We start from the raw sequence: 22637 nt of genomic DNA, 5'->3' as shown, positions 1-22637 counted from the left end.
ACAACTCAACAGTGAAGTTTTAGAAAATTGTCTCGACGGGATTCAATGTAGTTACAATTCCTGTGGATTTTCACCATCTCAATAAATCCCTCCTAAAGAGAAATGCTATTGGCTGCACAGTGGTGTAGTGGGCCGCCTCTTAGTCTCACACTGGGAGGACTCCTGGTTTGATTCTGGGCTTGCAGGCTTTTCTCTCTGCCACGCACAGTCTGGAAACCAGGCAGTATTGGTTTGGTGACGCTCATCCATGAATGAATTGCTTACTTCTGCCCATAGTTCAACACACAGAAACTACAAGCAAGAAGAAAGTAGTATGACCAAGAGAGGAACAAGCTGAAGCCAGGGGCTTATTTATGGCTGTCCTTTTAATTTTATGGCCTCGTCTAGATATGTACAACTTACAAAGAAAAAATCAACAAGAAAAGAAAGAAGAAGAAAATAAATAAGAAATATCTAGATAACAAAGTCTGAACTTGAATCCATCATTATTTTGTATTTCTAAAGTTAGAAGTTAACCACTTCATATTTGTTCGATCCATTGAAGGAGGTAATCCCAGCAGGTTACAGGTCAGGAGTGAGACGCTCACATTCACACCTACGGCTCATTTACAGCGTCAAATGTTATTTGTTTTTTGACTGTGGGTGAAAACCAACACAGATCACCAAGACAAACCTGGACTCGAACCAGGGACCTTCTCACTATGAGTCAAGTGCTGACCACTCCAGAGCTGGAAGGCACATGCTTGTTACAATGAGAACAAAAGGTTCTGTCTGGATTATACTTGTAATAGCTGGAGTCCAATTCTACAGCTCCCTTGGAAAGTAAGTAACTGACGCGCTCGCCATGAACACCTGCACTGTCTGAAAAGAGGACGTCAAATTTTGTGTTTTGTACAAAACTCTAAAGTATTTGTTTCTTTTTTACTTGAAGAGGACTGGATTATAATCCCCCCTCATTGGACCACATTAAAACATTTCTCTCCTCTGGAGATTTCCCAGTGTGAAGTTCTCAATGTTTATCTTATAAGATGTAATTAGTAACCGCTGTTCAAATCCATTGGTTAATACAAAAAAAACAGCTATTGTCATGCTGGTTTAAAGCTTGAAGTTGAAATCTGGTGGGCCTTTATATATAATCTGCCACTGTTGTTCAATTGAGAGTTTGACACTGAAGCTTATTTCATAACTTTATTAAAACTCACTTTGTGGCGACAAAGTTGTTTAACCGCCCACTTTCTTCTTGAAGATTAAAACCTGGTGGTAAAAGGAATCCCCCTGACCTCCAGCCTTCCCCTGCAGCTGCAGGCCTGATGTGAATAATCTCAGACTGACCTGGTGATTATTTGTCTTTACATTTTGCTCCACGTGCAGATCGGATTTCTCATCTGTTCACTGGAAAACTTCAACATTTATCTTCATATCCGTGATGTCTCTCCCTCCCAGGGTTTATTTACTGAGGCTCGTGTTCAGCACTTATTAGCCAATGCACACCTGCTAACAGCGTGAATTAAGAGGGTAAACATGGTAAACATTTCACCTTCCAAAACAACAGTGATGTGAGCGGCATGTTAAGAAGCATCGCTGCTGCAGGCGCCTCACCAGAGGCTGCAACAGCCTCACGTACGTTCATTTCTACTGATTTCCAAAGCTTTAACACGCTCTCCAGCACCAACATGTCGGTACGCCTGCTCGGTTCTGTTTTTCTCAAGCTTCTTTTTCCTCCTCAGGTCCACAGAGGTGTCTCTTGTTAGATGAATTGCTTGATTGGTTGTAGTGAAGGTGTGAAAGGTTGATTGTTAACCTGTTAGAACTGGTGACCTCCTGGTGGCGCCGTCTGCCTCTGGTCCAGCTGGAACAGGCTCCAGGCGCCACGGCCGGCTTGGCGACACAATCCGGTCCATCCGGGTCTATTAATATCGCTTTAAAACCACCACAGAGCCAAAGTGTTGTACACAAAGAAATAACACAATAAAAAATAATTTAACTGCATTAACAGTGTTGAAAGCAGCGGATCTAACATGTTTGTTTTATTGTCACAGTGGCTGTTTGGTTGGTTGGTTTTATATTGACTTGTGTCTCCACTCTGCTCCTCGTCCTCTGTCTTGTGCAGCCCGCCGCCCACTGTGTGATCCAGTTTCTCCACCAGGATCAGTGTCAGGGAATCACTGAGAATAATGACTTGATTACAAATACTTATATCAGAGTGTAGTGGAGTAACTTTACCAGTTACTGACAATATCAGTAACTGGTCATTTGGAAAAGTCACATTCGCATCATATTCAATCGAGAGAGAGAGAGAGAGAGAGAGAGAGAGAGAGAGAGAGAGAGAGAATATTTTATCATGGCTTATGGCATTATTTCTCACAATGCCTATAATATACAAACATTAATTCTGCATCTGAATTTGTGTGGGAAACAAAATCAATCCACATGAATCAGGAGGTTGCAGTGACAGGGGCTGCATGCTGGTGGTCCAGCTGGTTCGAGTCTGGCTGTGACATTTGCATGTTTTCCATGGTGGAGGTTTTCTGTTCTTGAGTGTGATTGAGAAGCTCCCTGCATCTCTGAACCAGGTGAAGAAGGTTGGTTGAAGCAGACGGAGGCTATTTCCTCACTGAAGTGGGACCCAAGAGCAGCGAACACAAGCACAGGAAAACATGCAAACACCATGCATACTGGTACCTTCCTGCACTTAACCACCACACCACCTACACCTCCATCATTTGTCTTGCTTTGCCGGTTTGTTGTGATTGGAACCTCAAGTTTAAATACTAAACAAGGAAAATGTCAATATTAATACTTAAAATGTTGTTTTTAAGCACTGCAAATAATCATGTCACCAGTATGAAACTTGACAGTTGATATATAAAAGAATAACTATATGCATGTGATAAAAAAAAGGCAATGTTGACTGTGTGAAATACAGGTGGTGGGACACAGCTTGATGGTACCTCACAGATAATCCCCATCTTTATGCTTCACTGATATATTGTGCTTATGCTGCTGCTTTATTGGGGCTGTCGTTTCTGTGATGCTGACGATTTGTATCATTTGACAACGACGGGTGTTTATAATATTTTGTCCACCTTCTTAATATCAATAGAAGGAGAGGAACCGCTTCAACAACAACAACAACGATTACAGCCCCCCTGAGGGCAGGATTTATTGTTCCTCAAGCCTGCGGCTGATCGTGATGAAAGAGCCGCAGTAACGTGTGTCCCCTTGTACCACGAGCATCATGTATGTAGGGTGGAGGCGTGTTTACAGCCTCATCCCTTCGTCGCCTCTGTATCCTGCTGCATGTTATTGTGTATCTCTGCAGCCAGATTTATGCACTTCCTATTTTCCGGGTGTCAATCACAATTTACACAGGTCGGCCCATGGAGAAACTAATCACAATTATAATTATTCCTATAGCCTAATTATGCATATGGCATTTGTTTAATGGAGATTTATTTTGAGTAATGAATGTGTAGTCTTGTGGAACATTGCTTTCCCTCTCGGTGTGTAGGAGAGGACTTGTGTCTCCTTCTGCTGGCCTCTTCAATCTAAACCCCAATCTGAGGCCAGATGAAAGGAGCTGCTGCTTGTTCAGTCTTCAACCTGGTGTTGAGGTCTGAGAGCCATGATGGGAATCACAGCAGAGCAGAGCCTTTACAACTGATTCACATTGCTGGGATTTACCTTTTTGTGCAAATATTTTCACATCCTATGCAGCTCTTCTCTTTCTGTTTTTTAAACAGTGCTTACCCATTGTAGTTTCTGATGTCTTTTTGCCGGCCCCTGGGTTTTACCCACGTCTGTGCTTCTCGGTAATCAAGGATGACACTGGTGCGTGTGACGCTCTGGTCAGGGCTGCAGCAAATCCAACATGGCCACAGGAGATGTGAGGAGGCACGAAGTCGCATTGACTAAAAAGAAGAAACAGTTTCAGGAAAAAATATTCTTACTCCCACCTATAAAATCCATAAATTGAATACTTTAAAAACATATAATAGGAGGTCATTCAGGATAAATGACAGTCAATAAAGGCCGCAAACAGTGGTGGTGTCTGTTAATCCCCTGAGCCATTCATTTGAGGATTAGCCATTGGAATCTGAAAATGTTCAGTAATTCATTCCCTCCTGAATAACACAGTGATTGCTTTGCCGGTGGGAGCAGCCAGCAGCCCGCTGGTGTCTGGATAAGCGTTTCTCCAGTGGTCCTCCAGCGAGTCCAGCAGCTCAGCACTCGTTCAGTAACAGTTCAGTACACTCCAATCTCACAGAAACCACCACCTTTACTATATCTGTGATGCACTGCGGCATGCAGCGTGGAAGGAACGATAATGTAAACACATAAATACAAAGATCCGGGGTCACGGGGTTCTGGAGCCAAAGGCAGGGCGCAGCCTTCATCCAACAGTCCAAACAGCCTCCGGTGCTGGTTTCTGGACTGTGGGAGCAAACCAAGGTGCACGGGTCAAACATGCAAACTCAACACAGCCCAGTAAAGAAAGCATGAGTGCCCGTCACTTCTCCATCCTGCAGCCACTCGTCCAGGTCATTTCACTGAAGAGCTCCACGTCTCACACTAGGTCTTTCTTTACTTGACACAAAGTAGCAACAACACAGGGTGAGAGTGTTCAAACATATCATCACAAAGCACTCTCGCTTGGAAAAAATGCTTCAGTAAGCAGTGGTGTGAAAGTATTGAACTGAAGTTTTCATCTATTTGTACCTTTAGTTATATTTCAGAAGACGGACTGACACAACGAATTACAACAAGCTCTGAAATCATTATACACAGAACTGAAGTTTACATAAACAGTTTCATTCTCCGGGGATTGATCACAAAGTGGAGCGCAGTCAGGAGCTGCACAGTGGCGTAAAGGTCAACACTTTCATTTCATAGTTACAATGGAGTTCATGTTGGGCTTGGAGGACTGCACGTGTGGAGTTTGCATGTTCATCGCATGTGTTTGGATTTTCTCCAGGTACTCTTGTCCAAAAGAATTTGTTCCAGCGATGTCATCTACTGGTCCTAATATCCATCCATTCATCCATCATACAGATTTATCCTGTGCAGGGTCGCAGGTTGTCCTTCACAGGACAAACACACAGACACAAACAACCACACACACTCACAGTCACACCTCGGTTCAATTTAGAATCACCAGTTAACCACACATGCATGTTTTTGAACCACAGGAGGAAACCGGAGTAAAACTGGAGTATAATGCAGGAAAGGCTTGTCTGGTATTTGAACCCAGGACCGTCTCACTGTGAGGCTCTAACCACTGCTCCACCATGTGGCTTCACACTAATGTCATAAGTATATGATACGATACCATTCAGATGCTTTTTCAAAGTCTCTAGGAACAAAATGTGTACTTTGATACAGTAGGCAACTCAAGTATATTTTTCAAGTATCTGTACTTTCTTTGAGAATTTATTTCTCTGAAAACCTGAGCAACATTTACCTGTTTTCACCTCTATGAGAAAGATTCAGAGCTGCAGTAAAAGGTTATTCACTTATTCATTCTGAAGCTGCAGCAGGTGACCAGTTGAAGCTACTTGGGAATTGGCTGAATATCAAGACTTCCTGTTATTGTCTCAAAACCTTAAAACTACACATTTTAGGTGAAAGTCAAAGTTTCTTTGTTTTATAAGGTCAACTCAAGTTATTACTCCATCCATCCATTTTCTTCCGCCTATGCATTTCCGGGTCGCGGGGGTGGCAGTCTGAGCACTGTCACCCAGATCACATTGCACCTGATTAAGAACCTTCCTGCGGGTGGTGAGCCCACAGGAAGGTGGCGCCCGGCATGGGACATGAACCCTCTACCCTGAGATTGTGAGTCTCATTCTCTACCAACTGAGCTCGCCAAGTTATTACTATTTATGTAAATGTTCGATAGTCATGTAGTTTCTGATTGCAAACTATGAGACGAGTTGAATCATAATCTGCTGATGAAGCGGATGTTTCCATGCTGACAAACGTTATGAGGTGTGAGTGCGCTCACTCATAGAAACCCTGTACATGGGTAGCTATGCGTCTTCTTTTCATGTGTAGAATGACTTTTACAGCTCTGCTGTTTTTATTATCATACCTGAACAGTTTGCCACTTACAAAAGTAAATGTTTTTTTCACTGTTTACTCTGAAAAAGTATGTGATTCATGTACTGTTGAGTGAAGAACTATTCTGAACAAAAAAAATCAAATTTTTATTTCTTCCCAAAATGAAATACTATTAACAATGTCAATACAATAACTACAAACCTATTGACCTTATTCAGCGACAAAACTAAGGCGTCGCCATATTGCATCATTTTGCAGCTTCCGGTGGGTGGTACTACTGTAGTATTGTTTTGTTTCCTGTAGTAGCAGCTCGTTCTGGACAGTGAACAGGATTGACAATCAATTACTGAATTAAGAGTTTTAAACATCGCTCATGTGGATCGGTGCACCGTGTCTAGCCGCGGCTCGCTGTGTGGGTTGCTGCTCCAGTGCTCCGTAGCTAGTCGTGGCTAACATCTGTCGGTGCTCCATGGCTAACTGCTGCTAGCTGTGTCGCTTCTCCGGTGCTCCATGGCTAACTGCTGCTCGCTGTGTAGCGCTGCTCCGGTGCTCCGTGGCTAACTGCTGCTAGCTGTGTGTCGCTGCTCCGGTGCTCTGCGGCTGGTCATGGCTATTTGTGTGTAGCATTACATGCTCCATGGGGAGCTGTCATAACAACTGGATAACAAGGAGAAGGCAGTTGAAACAACAACATTTTGAACATAAAGAGCAGAGACAGGACTGTTGTGGAGCAACATATAACCTGTGGATTTAGCAGCACTGTGTAACTTTTATAGCAACATAATCTCTGATGTAGAAGATGAGCGAGAGCAGGTGTCCACGACTCACTGGGTAAAGCTCCTGGTTGTAATAAAGAATAGCAAGTTTGAAAGGATTTATCTTGGTTTATTTCATATAATGAGATTCAAACCTTCCACAATATTGAAGCTGTAGGAAGAGCTGGCTGCTCTGCTTCACCCACTCCAACTGGTTAGCATGGTGGTTAGCATGGTGGATAGCATGGTGGATAGCATGGTCGCTAGCGCTAGCTGACCAGCTGGGACTCACGTCTGCCTTGCAAAGGTGAATTCTCCGTCTCTGGATGCAGGCACTCGGCCCACCTTTCTACTATGTAGATACTGGTACACCTGAGTATTCTTAAAGTTTATCATAGCTACTCCGTGAGCCGCTAATGACAGGATGAAGACGTCATTGTACCACAGTCCATTTTCTCATGTCGTGCTCTCGGGTCAAAATTAAGGAAGGATGAGGCAACATGATGCTACTTTAATATCCTGGTAGAAGCATTATTTGTTATGTTTTATGGTAGTTTTATAGACACGATAAAAACACTGGGCTGACGTTCACCAATATGTAATTTGTCAGTAACCGGAAATGCTTAAGACAAAATACAGAAGAACGGAGAATTGAAAGTGGGCAGAGCGGTCAATATAACTATTAAGCATGCAAGTGGCTGCAAATTATTTATTGATAAGGGACGAGTTACTTCCTGGGAACAACAGTAAAGTTGATTATAAAGAGCCCCGCTATACACTTAAATATGAGGAATCCTAATGTTGCTTCATTGCAGTGTGGCTATGACCCAAGTTATAACACAGTTATAACAGCTGTTATTGGGAGGAGAAAAGACTTAATGTTAATGATCAAAAACAGAAGAAGCTGCAGCTCTACTGCAATCAAATGGATTTCACAAAAACAAAATTATTGATTAATGAGTTTACTGAAACTTTTTGGGAAAAAACATTTATTCTGTACAGAGTTTGCTGCTAAATGCCTTCCTGGAGGTTTTTCTAATGAATGTCCGTTTTAGAGTTTGATTGCTTTTATAGATCGAGGAATCTAGGAATTATTCATTTGGGGGAAAAAAGTTATGAGAATACAATTTAGCCATCCAAGTACCCACACACACACACACACACACACACACACACACACACACACACACACACACACACACACACACACACACACACACACACACACACACACACACACACACACACACACACACACACACACACACACACTCTACAGAGAGGTCATAAAAAACAATAAGGTGTGACTGAGAGATCAGCTCTGGATATTTTAGAGATGTGAAGCATTAACGCCATGACCAGGTGCTGAAGACAGTGGCGGAGACCATCTCTACTGCAGTGGCCAACAACAGACACATGGGCAGCCTCAGAACGATGCCCTTCCTGAAAGCTGGGGAGAAGCCATGACCACAACCAAGACCAACAGCTGGCCTTCTCTCATTGGCATTAGACTGGGAACAGCGACTGGACTTGGATAGGCAGCTCAAGTTCCCAGAGCATAGAACTTCAACTTCCTAGAGACCATACGTGTTGTTGACATCTCCCTCCTCTAAACATGTCCTCTTACTGGTATTAACAATTGCCTGGGAGGACAGCATGGTCCTCCCAGTTTGGCTCAAATACCACAAGCTCACTGAGGACTTCCAGAGGAGAGGCTGGAAAACCCTCTGTGAGCCAATAGAGGTGGGATGTCGAGGCTGTGCGGTCCGCTCCCTCTGAGAGACCTACTCCCTGCATAGCATCACAGGAGCTGCAAAACAATAGAGCCATCAAATCCACCATAGAGGCTGCAGAGAGTCTTCCAGGATGATCTGGATCAAAAGGTCTGAGAAGTTGGCCAATGTGGCTGAGACACAAGTCGGGGTCTGATCAGCCCCGGCTGGGTCACCTGAAGGAGGACGTCTGATGTTGTGAGACCCGAAACACCCAGAGATTTCAGGAAACATCACTGATGATGTGTCCCAGTGCTTACACAGATCTATCTATACAACTGACATTACATTTACTTCTAAATAATTGTTTTGAAAAATAAAAATAAGGATTCCTCTTTGGGGGCAAGATGTTTGGTAAATGTATGACTGATGCTCTACCTCCAGTGTTTAGATCCCATAAACCCAGTCTCCACTGAGTCGGTCGCCATCAGTATGATTCACCGACAAGTGCTCTTGTTACAAGACAGATTTACTTCTACGGGACACCGAGGCTCCCTCCAATCTGTCATATCTATTAAAATATGTCAAATTTCATAATGGAGTAACTGCTCTGAAGAATAGCAACTGTCACATGGGAATGAATGGTCTTTATATTTGGTGCAGAACCGTGTCAGTGGAATCTTTAATCATTAAAGTGGAGAGGACAGACAGCAAGCGATTCATATTCATACTGTGAGGAGATTGTGGTTCATCAGGCCGTAATGTTCAATGATTGGACTTAGTGGAAAATGACATGTCTCATTATACATGAGGATGAAACGTTCAGAGCTTCTTCCAGTGTTTCCTCAAGCTTCACAGTGAACTCAACTGAGAAACATCTTCAGTTTTCAATACAACGTTATTTAGTGTTTTTTTGCATTTAAATTGTAAACAATTATCCTCAATGGTGTTAATCCAATATTGTAGTGTTTACTCTACAACCTCACATCATAGCCTCAGTTAAAGAGTGGAAATGAAGGATAACGATGCCAAGACACCTGCAGAATTGATTTATTTATTTTCTAAATCTCCTTTTGGAGCAGCAAAAAAAGCCACAACACAACAGCAAAAAGCCACAGCAGAAGTGTGCAGCGGTCGGAGAAGAGGCTTTGTTTCCGGGGAACAATATTGTCTGACAGAATGATGGAGGGAAGAGCACATACACAACGTTTTGACAATTCCAACATGGTGACCAACAATAGTGGTTTCTGAAGACACATATCGACATTAATCACAATCATCATGAAGCAGTGTTTTACTGACATCTCATTAAAATCTTCGTAATCAAAATAGTCGGTCCGCTGCACACTTCCACTGTGGAATTTTGCTGTTGTTGCTTTTTGTTGTTGTGTTGTGGCTTTTGTAGTTATGTTGTGACTTTTTGTTGTTGTGTTGTGGCTTTTTGCTGTTGTGTTGTGGGTTTTTGTTGTTGTGTTGTGGCTTTTTGTTGTTGTGTTGTGGCTTTTGTAGTTATGTTGTGACTTTTTGTTGTTGTGTTGTGGCTTTTTGTTGTTGTGTTGTGGGTTTTTGTTGTTGTGTTGTGGCTTTTTGCTGTTGTGTTGTGGGTTTTTGTTGTTGTGTTGTGGCTTTTTGCTGTTGTGTTGTGGGTTTTTGTTGTTGTGTTGTGGCTTTTTGTTGTTGTGTTGTGGGTTTTTGTTGTTGTGTTGTGGCGTTTTGCTGTTGTGTTGTGACTTTTTGCTGTTGTGTTGTGCTGTTGGCCCTTCTGGCCCACCGTCGGGGCTACTGATAAGTGAACAAAAGAAAAAAGGCTGAGAGAAAAAAAGATAACAAATGTTTTGATCGTTCCTCTGGGGTCTGATGTCTATAAAAATGCATTTAACCTACAAAATATTTGCAGTTCTGAGTTTATTTTGGACAAAAACTTAAACTCCTAAATTCAACTGAGCAATGTATCTGGAACAAACCACACCACGGATGGATGAATAATAATAATCTGGGATTTCTTTAACATTTTCAGAACAACAGTTTGATAGGTACGCTTTCTACAGCTGTATTGATTCTTTTTCATGCACTGAGCAGAAGGTTGAGAGGTTTTCAAGAAGAGTATTGAGGATATAATTAAATACATTTCTTTTCTATCAGATTGCTTCTTATTGTCTTCATTTTCCACAATCAATTCTCCATCAGTTGTTCTGTCTCAACAATTCTCTAACAATCTGTCTGTGGCATCAGAGACTTCACGTTGCTGAGTCACAGCTCCTTTGGTTCTGCTATAAATACACAGTGTATCTCACAGAGAGCAGCAGGTAGAAGGACGAAAACACGACACTCAGCTGGTGTATCTGCATCTCTAACTCCTTTTTCAAATGTTCAGAGTTCAGCACTAATTTTTTTAAGCTTTTTATTAAGTGGTGAAAATGGGCTTCCATAGTGGTTTGATTTACTTCAGCATTTATATTTTGAATTTGCCTCTACTAAAAAATTTTAAATAAATGTAGAAATATTCTTCTGAATAGCTGAATTAATAATACATCACAGCACGAAGAAAACAAGGCAATCCAAATGTTTTTGACGTGCCAAAAATGTGAAATCATATTTCGAATGTTTCACAGTCAAATTTCGTAATTTAACAAAACACACACAAAATACAGGATATCCCACCACCATACACACAAAAAGAACACAAACAAACAAATAAACAAATAAATAAATAGCACATAAAATAAGAGGCAATGTCAAATCTCCTAGCTTATACAGGTGATTTGTGGCTTATAAATTTGGTATCACTTTTATAATTAGTCTGATAAAGTTGTTGGCACTATGTGGTATTATTGAATAAAAATTAGAAAAGAAAAAAGATTCAACCATCACTTTTCTAATGTTTTTAAAATACTACAGACTATCTAAATGTTATGATAAAAACCTTACAAGTACATTTTGTTATTTTTTATTTCAAGTCGTTGTCCTATCTCAAATGTTAACAAACATTAAAAATGAGAAAAATGAAAATGAAAAGTAGTGGTATAAATCCAATTATCCAACCTTTGGATACAAAACAAAGTCTTCTCTCACTCCAGTTTATTGTCTTGGAGTTGCACTGATGAACCGTGAGCCAACTTTGCAGCCTGGTCTCCTGTGAGTCTCTCCATCCACCCCACCAATCTGATGCCTCCCAAGGCATTCTGCAGCAAATTGCATCGTTACTTTGCAAATTTGTTCAAGCAATCAGCTCAATCTCACTCGGGGTACCAATCTGACAACAGGAATGATTAGAATCCTGGGCGGCTTGCTGCTTGTCACTTGGGACCGATATGAGAGTGGAATTACAATGAAGCCAGAAAATTGCGTGTTATTGTTGCCTCCCTGTGTTTTAGTCCTCTTTCCTCTATCCGGCCCTTTTTCCTTTTTGCCCAAATCTGTCCCCACCGTTCCAGCCTTCAGAGCCGCTGTAACGAGGTGTGACTGCTGGAGGCAGAGCCAAAGAGCAGTTGTTGAGGAGAAAGAGCAGAGCTGCCATCTCGGGGGTGTCCAAGCTTCTGATTCAGGAGATGAAATATGCAAAGTTTTGGGTTGAAATGCTGTGGAGGATTAGAGTCCGTGGCCTTTAATGTAGCAGTGGTGGACAGGGGCTGGTTCAGAATAAATATTTCATCATTGCACATCTTCCAGAGGAATTTTGGCGAGAGAGGCGGTTCAGTCCGGCTCCCTTTGGGTTTAGACAAAATACATTAAAATGACCTGGAGAATTGTGGCAGAGTGTCGGGGGCAGAGGCAGGTGGCTCCCGACTTGCTTTATATTTATCAGTCTCTCCTCACGCGCCCCTTTCAAGAGGAGGGTTGTGGGGGTGAAATGACCTGACGGGAGCTGAGGGGAGGAGAAGCAGGCTGTTGATTCTCATTTCACCGTTCCCATCTCCCAGCAGGATTGTCTGAGACATAGATAAATACTGCCAGCACTGCGATTTATAAGCTGTGCAGCAGACACAATTTCACCCATTACCTGACTGACTCAAAAGTCCAGCATCCTTCAGTCGCCCTGCATACAGAGAGCTCTGATTTCAGCTGCTTTCACCAATCTCCTCCCCTCCTTCTCCTCACTCTCATCAGCAACACCCACCCCAACCACCAGCTTCTGATAGACCGCTTTGTTGCTGTTTTATTAAAAATACAGCTGGCGCATTTTAATTTAGCCAGAATCTCAGTTTATTGTGTGTTTGACATGAAATGTTCGACTGTAATCACAGTATTTGATTGTAATCGCAGTATTTGACTGTAATCATAGTATTTGACTGTAATCACAGTATTTGATTGTAATCGTGATCTCAATGCAAAATAGTGCAAAAATTGTCTGAAAGCTACAATTTTGTTCTTGTGTTTATGATGGAAATGACAATTAAAGACAATTCAATTCAATCCAGTTAAAAGAAATTTCAACGTGAAATTATTTCCCAGTCTACAGACTGTCGTGTTTATATGTTGAAAAAAGATCTTACGGAAACTCAGGGCACATTTTTGCAAAAAGAAGTAACCCAAAAGGTCATATGAACTTTTGCCTCTGATTTGTTCACTTGGAATTGCTTCAACCTGCGTCCTGCAGGGAGAGGCGAGTGCTGCAGCGCCGTGAGCTCGCCGCCTTACTGCAAGGAAGTAACATCAGCATCAAAGTCACACCACGAGGGTGAGCTTCTAAAAACATGCATGCTGAAGGCTGCAGGTATAACGTGCAATGAAACAACTCAAGTCTGACGAGAGACAACAGAAGAGATCAGAGTTAAAATCAAAATAAAGCACAAAGTTGAGACACATGTTGCATATATGGATTCAACAAAATTCAAAGAAAAAAAATGTGATTCAAGCAAGAAGGAAGTGTTTTGTTCCTGGAGTCATTGCTAAAGATGGACTAATAATGAAACTGCACTTACTTTTCTTTAAAAAAAAAAAAGTGTTTAAGGTTTTGTGAAAAGATATTTAACACTCGTAGAGTTTTCCACATTGTACTCAAAACTCTAAACGCCTAAAACAACTGGAAACATTTGGTAATAAAGATAAGCTGCTATTTCTTGATCTGGTCCAGTAAAAATGCTTGTGGTGAGTGTGGATGAACAGAATCCCACAAATGCCAGAAAGCTGAGAAATGAAGCTTTGTTATGCAGAAGGACCGGCCAGTGACAGACAATCTGTAACCTGAGCTTCTCAGTACCGTCACAAACACATTTCTGAAACTGAAGATTATCTTAAAGGGGACATATCATGCTAAATCCACTTTTTTTGCCCTTAAATGCATGTTGTTGTATATTTAGAGTGTTTAGAAGTACAGAAAAGTTCAAAGTAGTCTCTTCAGGTGCTCCGTTGATATCTTTATATGCTGTTTTGGTCATATTTTGCGATCGGTTTCGATTTTTCTATTCTCTATTACGTTTTTTGAACAATGACGTCACAGTATTCGCAGCGGAACTGCCAAATTAGGACATCGACATTTCGAGCAATCCGCCATTTTTGTTTCTCGCTGCGATTTTGTAGTCCAACCGAAGTTACGAGAGGATAAGTGGAAATGTTCGGTTGTTGGATGTAGTAACCCACAAGCTTCGTTACACCGTCTCCCAGCATCAGAACCTTTTCGAAGTGCCTGGTTGAGTTTTATTTTTCACAGAAATGTACCCACATCTGTGGGTAAGGTCATTTTTGTGTGCGCGAAGCACTTTAAGGACGACTGCTTCAGCAACCTCCGCCAGTATAAAGAAGGATTTGCCGAAAGACTTCGTCTGATTGAGCGGTCAGTTCCTTCTATCTATGGAGATGACGAACAGAGCACTTCGGTAAGCTGTATATAACGCTAAAAAGTGTGATGATAAGACGTCCCTGTCATTGTTTTGTTAGCATTAGCAGTTGCACCGTCTTCATATGTTAGCGCTGTGTGCTCGTTTTAGATTATAATGTAACTTCTGTGTTAAATAGTCGTTGTAATACAGGCAGTATTGTAGTAGTGGGCATGGATGGAGAAGTTAGTGTAAATATAGTAACACACCATTGCGTTACATCCATATGAAGACGTTGTTCTGCAGGTGCATCATTGTCATTTTCATCTCGCTCCGCCGGGTCCGACTCTGGCTCCAACATGTATGGCTGGATGGACAAATCTTCCGTTGTTGACATTTTGTAAATAATGTGTGAATATAAAGTTTCTGCGCCGCTAGATAATTGTATCTGTTCTATCAAACTACAAAGATGGCCGAACAGGGTGACGTTGAACCGAGTATCACCTCTGCAACCTGGAGAGGAGGGGGGGTATGAAGTGTCTCATTTGCATTTGAAGAGACCGCCCCAAAACGAGTTGCTCTCAGAAGCACATCAGAAAAGGGGTTGAAAAGGGGCCTGTGGAGCTCTAATAATGAGGAATTCAGACCCAAGCATTGCAGTTCCGCTTTATATAGACCACAACTGTATGATTTATATGTAAAAAGGAAGGATTTAAAACCATGATATGTCTCCTTTAAGAAACTGTGCACAAGCACTCGGTCATTGCACATTTATTACAGATTGTACAAACCGTAAACAAAATAAGTTGAGGTCAGTCATAAGAAGGTTAAACTCATCAATTGTCTTCAGTATCACTGTTGGTTTGTGGAGGCGGCGAAGGGCAGGGAGCCTTGTTCTTTCTTTAAAAGTCAATAAGTGAAAACTGATTTCATTGAATCCCACACTTTGAAACGGTGTGTCACGTGACACTTGTGAAAACTAATTCTGAAACAATAAAGATTCTCTTTCTGAAGACAACAGATCCAGGAGCTTCAACATAAATAGTATTTGACTTTTCAGTCCCACAATCAACCAAAAATATCCTACTGAGAATAAAGTGCAGCGCTTCAGTTTGAGTCAAGTTTCACTGTCGCTATGTGAACAAGATGACCTCTATGTCATGTGTCTCCTTTTACTGATGTCACTTAATGATCTTTTTTAAATTGAATCAGACATATTATTGGTTGTCTGGTCAACTACTATTGTTGTTAAACCTGCTTTATAACTAAACTGATTTTAACTTGAATGAATCAGATTAACCTGATGGCGTATTTCACAATTTATACTTAATATTCCCAATAACTATTTTCGGATTAATTCATTACAATACAATTTAACAAAGGGGCAGTGTTTTTTGACTTAACTGGTTGATTTAAACTGCAGTTCTTAGTGAGAGTAGAGTGTATATATGTATGTTCGATCCTGTTTAAAGCATTTTTCCGCCAGTACGACTGGTTAAGTGTGGCACTGCAGAGCACAGGAGGTGAAACTTATTGTGAAAATGACCAATAATTGTGTTGTTGACAATAACAAAAAAAAAAAGGAAAATGCTTGACTCACAATTTGGCTTGTGTTTGCTTCTGAGACTTTGAGGTATTGGACTACAGATTATTAGTGACTTCTGCAGACGAGCATGTAGACGCTCATCTATCCAGTGAAAGAAGTGAATATAGCCAATAAAATTAATTTAAATCCAATTTGGTGAAATTCTCACTGGATTATGGCTTCATTTCAAATGTATAAAGAGGATTTATTTCTGACTATAAATACAGTATTTGATACCAAAAAGCAGCAAACACAATCTTCTCGGTGGGCTGTTTTCTCTCCGGTTGTACTAGAAAAAAAACACAGTTTGTCCTCGGCATCCTCATTCAAAGTCAAATTACTCCTTCAAGGCCTGCCAGTAATATGGGTTAATTGTTCTGGATGGCTGGATCACTTCCAAGCAGTTCATCCAATTTCCATTTAAATTGAGCTATCGGAGCGTGACATGGGCGACGCTTGGCTCTGCACGGTTGCAGACAGGCGACGCTGGCGCGCTGCTGGATGCACAGGAACCTGTTTACAGGTCATACCAGAGACTCTGGTGTGGCTCACGACAAATGAAAGGCGAGTGCACACCTTGCTGCTCGTCTCGCTGAGGCTGAGGGAGCACAGGAAAAGGCTCGGTCAGGTGGACAGATGGCCGAGTAACAATAGAGGAGGACATCCTCACGCCTTCCTCTTGCTGCTGATTGTCTTCAGACCTGTGCAGGTAAAGAAACCACATTCTGGTGTCAACACGTTGGTGCCTCGCAGGATTTGTGTCACAGCACACCTCAAACTATTGGACGGGTTCAGCGTCAACAAAACACCCCACTGTTTTTAATTTCTACTGTTGATTTATTTTTCTCTTTTAAAGAACGGTATGGATTCTAACGAGTCCTGATTCTTTACTCCCTCTGCGATTGCTTTGGCACACCTTGGAATTTTTTTCAAAGAACACGGTAGAAAATGAAGGCTCCGCACTTCATTTCAAAGAAGTGAATAAATGTGTGTCATGCTGATGATTTGTAACTTCAAAGCAAAGTTTTTGTTTTGAATACAAGAGGCAGAATTCATCACATACACCACGGGACGCTTGTGTTTTTTCACTTATGTTTTTCCTTTTGAACTTAAAGGTGACGGCATGTTCTGCATGTTCTTGTTCTACATGTTTATGTTCTACATGTTCATGTTCTGCATGTCCATGTTCTACATGTTCATGTTCTGCATGTCCATGTTCTGCATGTTCATGTTCTGCATGTCCATGTTCTGCATGTCCATGTTCTGCATGTTCATGTTCTACATGTTCTTGTTCTACATGTTTATGTTCTACATGTTCATGTTCTACATGTTCATGTTCTGCATGTTCATGTTCTACATGTTCATGTTCTACATGTTCATGTTCTGCATGTCCATGTTCTGCATGTTCATGTTCTACATGTTCATGTTCTGCATGTCCATGTTCTACATGTTCATGTTCTGCATGTCCATGTTCTACATGTTCATGTTCTGCATGTTCATGTTCTGCACATCTCCATGAGACATGGTGACGTCTCTCGTACCACAAGAGGATTTCAGAGGCCATTCAAAGACTTTCCCCTCATGGTTCACACAGTGCATCATCTTCCTCCATCTCACCTGATCTCCTCCACGGTTACACCAACAACATCTTCCTTTCTCTGAAGTCTTCCTCATCTCCATCTCCAGCATCATTTGATCCTCTGCAGATCAAACCATCTCAACCTCACCTCACGAGCAGAGACTAATGGGAAGTTGTCAGTTTTTACTTGAGATTATCTGAACTCCAAAACAAGAACAAACAGACAACAGAGCAAAGATGCTGAAAGGCTGACACAAGGCCGCCCCCAACTTTTAAAGAACTGGACTCATTTTGTTCTGTTCATTAAAATCACATTGAAGTCACAGTCCTAAGCCTCCAACTCAGAGAGAAATATACCAACACTCTTCAAACGCAATTTCTTATCAGCATTTGGATGAGAAGTAATCAGTATGTACCATGTATCCATTCATCCATCATTGTATCCAAGTATCCATCCATCAATGAAGTTGAATTGTATTAAAGAAAGAAGATAAAGATAAGGGCCTTCACTCAGGTGTGATTCTTTTAGGTGTTTTATCTGTTCAGCTCTAGAAAGTAAATACTTTCTAAAGCTGAACAGATATAACAACTATCTGGTTCTATTCTATTCTATTCTATTCTATTCTATTCTATTCTATTGTATTCTATTCACTGCTCAATATTTTTCCAATGCCACAGAAAACATTCTATTAACCTCCTAAGACACAAATTTTAGACCTAGACAAAGCAAAGTTATGTCCACATATGTGAACACCAGATCCTAGGAGGACCTCTTCGGTTTAACATACATGCAGGAGTGGGTTGGAGCTCTGGAGTGAAGCCAGCTCATAGACGGAGGGGTTGCTGGTTTGAATGCCTGCACCAGTGATAGGTTTTCTTGTTCGAAACTGAAATTCACACCTGAGTTCGTCCGAGGGCTCCTTTGGGTTGTGTTAAATGCAGAGGAAGATGAAGGGCTTTCCTCATTTTTCATCTTTAGAGTTACAATCAGTTTATCAACAAGTCACACACATTCTCCTTTTTGAGGTGTGAAGAGATTTTACTGCCTCCTCGAAATATCCAAGGAAAAGATTTCTTTTATTTGACCCTTTCTCAAAAAGTGATGATACTAATTTTGAGACAATGCTCCGTTCAAATCTTTTTGTTCAGTTATTCTCAGAAAAGGAACGGCAGAGTTTGAGGTTTGAACAGAAAAGCCCCGTCATGTCTCTGTGACTCTCTGTCTCTGTCTCTCTAACTCGGCCTGCCGCTTCACTTTCCGCCCACTCGCCACGCTGGAGGACCATGTGTGCTCGGACGACCTGCATCTGTCACACTCCCACAGCCAAGACGCCCAAATTCTCATAAAATCCTCGCCGCTCTGTGTCATCGATTCGTTGTCGTCCAGGAATGAGCCCTGTGTCACATGTATTGTTTCTAGATTGAAAAGGAGTTGGCCAGCACCTGCTGTAAATCATCAGCCTCCATTAACCAGACGGATGCTTCCAGCCAGACGGTCGCTCTCGCTCCCTGACCCCCTCTCTTTGTTCTGGGTCAAAATCATCTCGGTTTCATTTTGATGTTGTTTTTTTTTTTTTTTGCAGACCCGCCCCTCCATCACTGTCTGTGCCATCAGAGGGAGGACTCTGGTCTGTGAACACAATGATGTCAGGTACAACATTAAAACGTTTAACCAAGCAGAGGGGCTGCCTGACCCTGCACGCTCGCACGCTCAGGCAGGTCAGGATGAGAAAATGAAGGTCACATGACACAAACATATATTGTTGTAAGACACTAAATGACACTCAGGAGGAAGGGGAGTCGGATCCATTTAGGATCATATTTGACCTTTTTCATCTCTTTATGTTCTCTCTTTAATTGAGTTACATTAAATAAAACACCTTTTTCCCCCACTTACTGTGAGCTTTTGCTTTTATGACTGTCATTCTTTGGAGATTCATATTTTTGTCACTGGGGACCGGTGAAGTCTGTTTGTAAAGTCACCATGCATATCACTCAGCGTTAGGAGCCAGTGGTACATTTATTTACACGTGTTTACTCACGTTAACAAGAAATAATACCAAACCTTCGTAAATGCGGTTCTAATGACTATTTAATAACAACAAAGCACTCTGATATAGTCACATCCTGTTCAGCTGTAAAGTCAAGGTTAACACTTTTTTTAGTCCGATTTAACTAAATCATTTCATTTAATCTTCATTGAATGAATCAAGGATAAACTATAATAATATTTACTCTGGACTGGCTAAATACCATTTAAAGTGAGTCTCTTTTTTGTTTTTGTCCGTGATTTTGGCACAAATGTTCCTTTTAAATTATACATAAACGGAGAGATGTATCAGTTTTGTTACACATATTCTTGTGCGTGTGACTTCATGTAAAAAGCTGACATCGAGACACCGATGGTGGGTATTTTCTTCACTGTATTGTGTGTGCTTGTCGCCTCAGTCGTTTTGTGAGAGGCAGATTTTGAACAGGACTGTGGTCTCCCACATTTGCAGATCCCCTTGAGCTGACCTTGACTTGAACACAGTGAGCCCGAGGCGGTGGGCCGAAGGCTGGGCTCCCCTCAGGCTTCCCTCCCCCAAGGACGCTCTGCAGGTTGACTGCCTGTCTGCCTGCGAAAAAAGAAAGAAAGAAAAAACATGTCCAGATACTGCTATTGTTCTGTGCTCTGATCTTCACACAGGTTGCTAAAACAAAGCCCCCTTATTAATATTTATAGCCTCTCTGATGGGATGGGATCAATGGGGAGAGGTGAAAGAGAAGAGAGAGTGTCTGAATAATCATCTATCTACTCTCTCTCTCTCTCTCGCTCTCTCTCTCTCTCTCTCTCTCTCTCTCTCTCTCTCTCTCTCTCTCTCTCTCTCTCTCTCTCTCTCTGTCTACTCTTTACTCTCTATCTGAATGAAGTGGAAGTGATGTTCAGGGAGGAATATGTTGAGTGAGTGATGGAAATGTTGATGCAATACCAGCAGAGAATGGCTGTAAGAATGTTCCCACATGGTTTTTATTTTTGGACCGGTGGCCACCACCTTGAGAGACCTCACTGGATTATTTCACATTTCTTATCAACAGCAGCTGAATGAAGTGAACCAACATGCACTTAATATCCATTTTCTTTATAAAAGTAAGCATGTCCTTCCATGCCGACATCCACTTAAAAGGCCAGGACCGTGTTGCTGGTTTTTGCTGACTTTCATTTGTCCTAATTCCTGTTCCCAGCTGAAGATGTGTGGGAGAGTGTGAGGGGGGGATTTGTAACAGACTCCTGGAGTCTTCGTTGGCAGGCCCAGCATGGTGGATCTCCAAGATAAAAGTCTGACAGCCTGAGACGGTCTGCTCGCTGTCTTCAGTGGGTGGGCACGCTGCCCAATGCTCAGTAAGCAAATTAGGTGTGCAGTACGCCCGACGCTGCCCCTGGTGACTGACAGTGGCCTGCCCAGCTCTCTTTAACTGCACATTGAGGAAGTTATTAATCAGATATGTTTGCTTCTTACAGCTTTTCTTGCAGTGGAGGAGGGGTGGAAAGGGGGAGGACTAGGATGAGGAGGAGGAGGAGAAGGAGGAGGAGAAGGGGGGCTGGCCTGGTGATGAATGCTCTCACTTCTACGCATTTCAAAAGTACAGTTTATCCATGAGGAATGGAGCAGCTTGCACATTGGCTGAGGGGAAATTGCCTTTTTCTCTGACCTGCAGCCAAGGGTGAGGAAGTGAATGGAAAGCGATACGAGAGCGTCTGCTCTCTGAGGTGATGAATACGGTGCAAATTAGAAGAAGAGGCCTTTCAATCCTCCAGCGCTTTGGCTTTCCCCATTCTCCCCGCTCTAAATTGTTTTCTGTCTTTTGCTCCACAGCCCATTCCTGCCTTTCTCATTTTTCCCTAATCTTTCTCCTCCTTCCCCTCCATTTCTATATCTTCTCTCACCACTGGTCTCTCCATCCGTGCAGCTTGAGGGTGGTGGGGGTGTGTCGGTTGACAGGTGGAGCTCGGGGAGGTCGGCGGGGCAAGGGCAGCACTTGCAGATTGTGGGACAGAAAGCTGAGACAGCACGGCCTTCAGTGAGAACACAGCATGCAGCAGGAATCTGGAGGCCGTGTGGAGTCACCGAGAGCCGTGACCTTGGGCCGTGAGCGCAAGGAAAAAAAAAATCGACTCAAATCCATCGAGTCTGGACACGGCCTTGCAGGCTCCTGTGGCCTGTGTGTGTGTGTGCGTGTGCGCGCATACACACACATTGGCATATGGTGTTTGGATCAAAATGGATTAGACTGAGCCACTCATGAATTACTGTGAAGGCCCGGGATATTGCAGCGCACCACTGAGAGATAAACTAATTAGTTTTTGTTTTTTTTATTATGTCTGCCTTTAATTGATATTCATGAATGCAACATTTCACATGCAACAATAGCTCTCCTCCAACGCTAAACATTTAAATATTGATTATTAAACACTGTTACAGACACACTGTTGGTAAGTACTCGTGTGTGATTAATTTGAGTACACAACTTCCATGTATTCACGTTTTATCCTGCGGCACGTCGTGCTGCTGGTGAGTGATATGTGCGCGTGGCTCACATTAACGCTCCAAATAACTCTTCAAATCCACAAACTACACAAAGTGTCCAAAAGAAAGCCTGCGGGATGTGGAACTTTGAATTATCTGTGAGTGGAATAACAACCCGGCGCTGTGAAGGAGCAGACTGATGGAGTAGTTTAAAAATAAATGTGATTCTGACTGAAGTTGGAGCTGGATTGACACTAATACCAACCTGGGAGAAAGTGTTGCTCTGCTTCATTTAAATGGGTGTTTTTTTTTTTTTTTTTAAAACTGCTGTGTTTATTGAGTTTGTGCATATATTTAACAACCCTCCAATGGTACGCAGAATTCAGACAAAGCTTCTTTAATACGCATCCGAAAATTTAAGTTGCAAAGCTGTCTGGAGGTTGAACATCACTCTGGCTCAAAGCTATTTTTCAAATTGAAATACTTTTTAATCAACTACTAATAAAAACACTATTGCTCAAAGTTGAACAAAATTACTCAAGAGTATTGATTACTCTGTAAGTGTTCCGCCCTGCGGATCTCAAGTTATTGTTCCGAGTCGGACCGGTTTTCAGTGACGGAGCAGTTGTGCAGCAGCGTGAAAATCACAACTTGACTTTTTCTTTTCTTTTCTTTGTTTTCT

This window comes from Lipophrys pholis (assembly GCF_963383615.2).
Source record: "Lipophrys pholis genome assembly, chromosome: 3".
Taxonomy (NCBI): domain Eukaryota; kingdom Metazoa; phylum Chordata; class Actinopteri; order Blenniiformes; family Blenniidae; genus Lipophrys; species Lipophrys pholis.
This window is presented reverse-complemented; position numbering follows the sequence as displayed.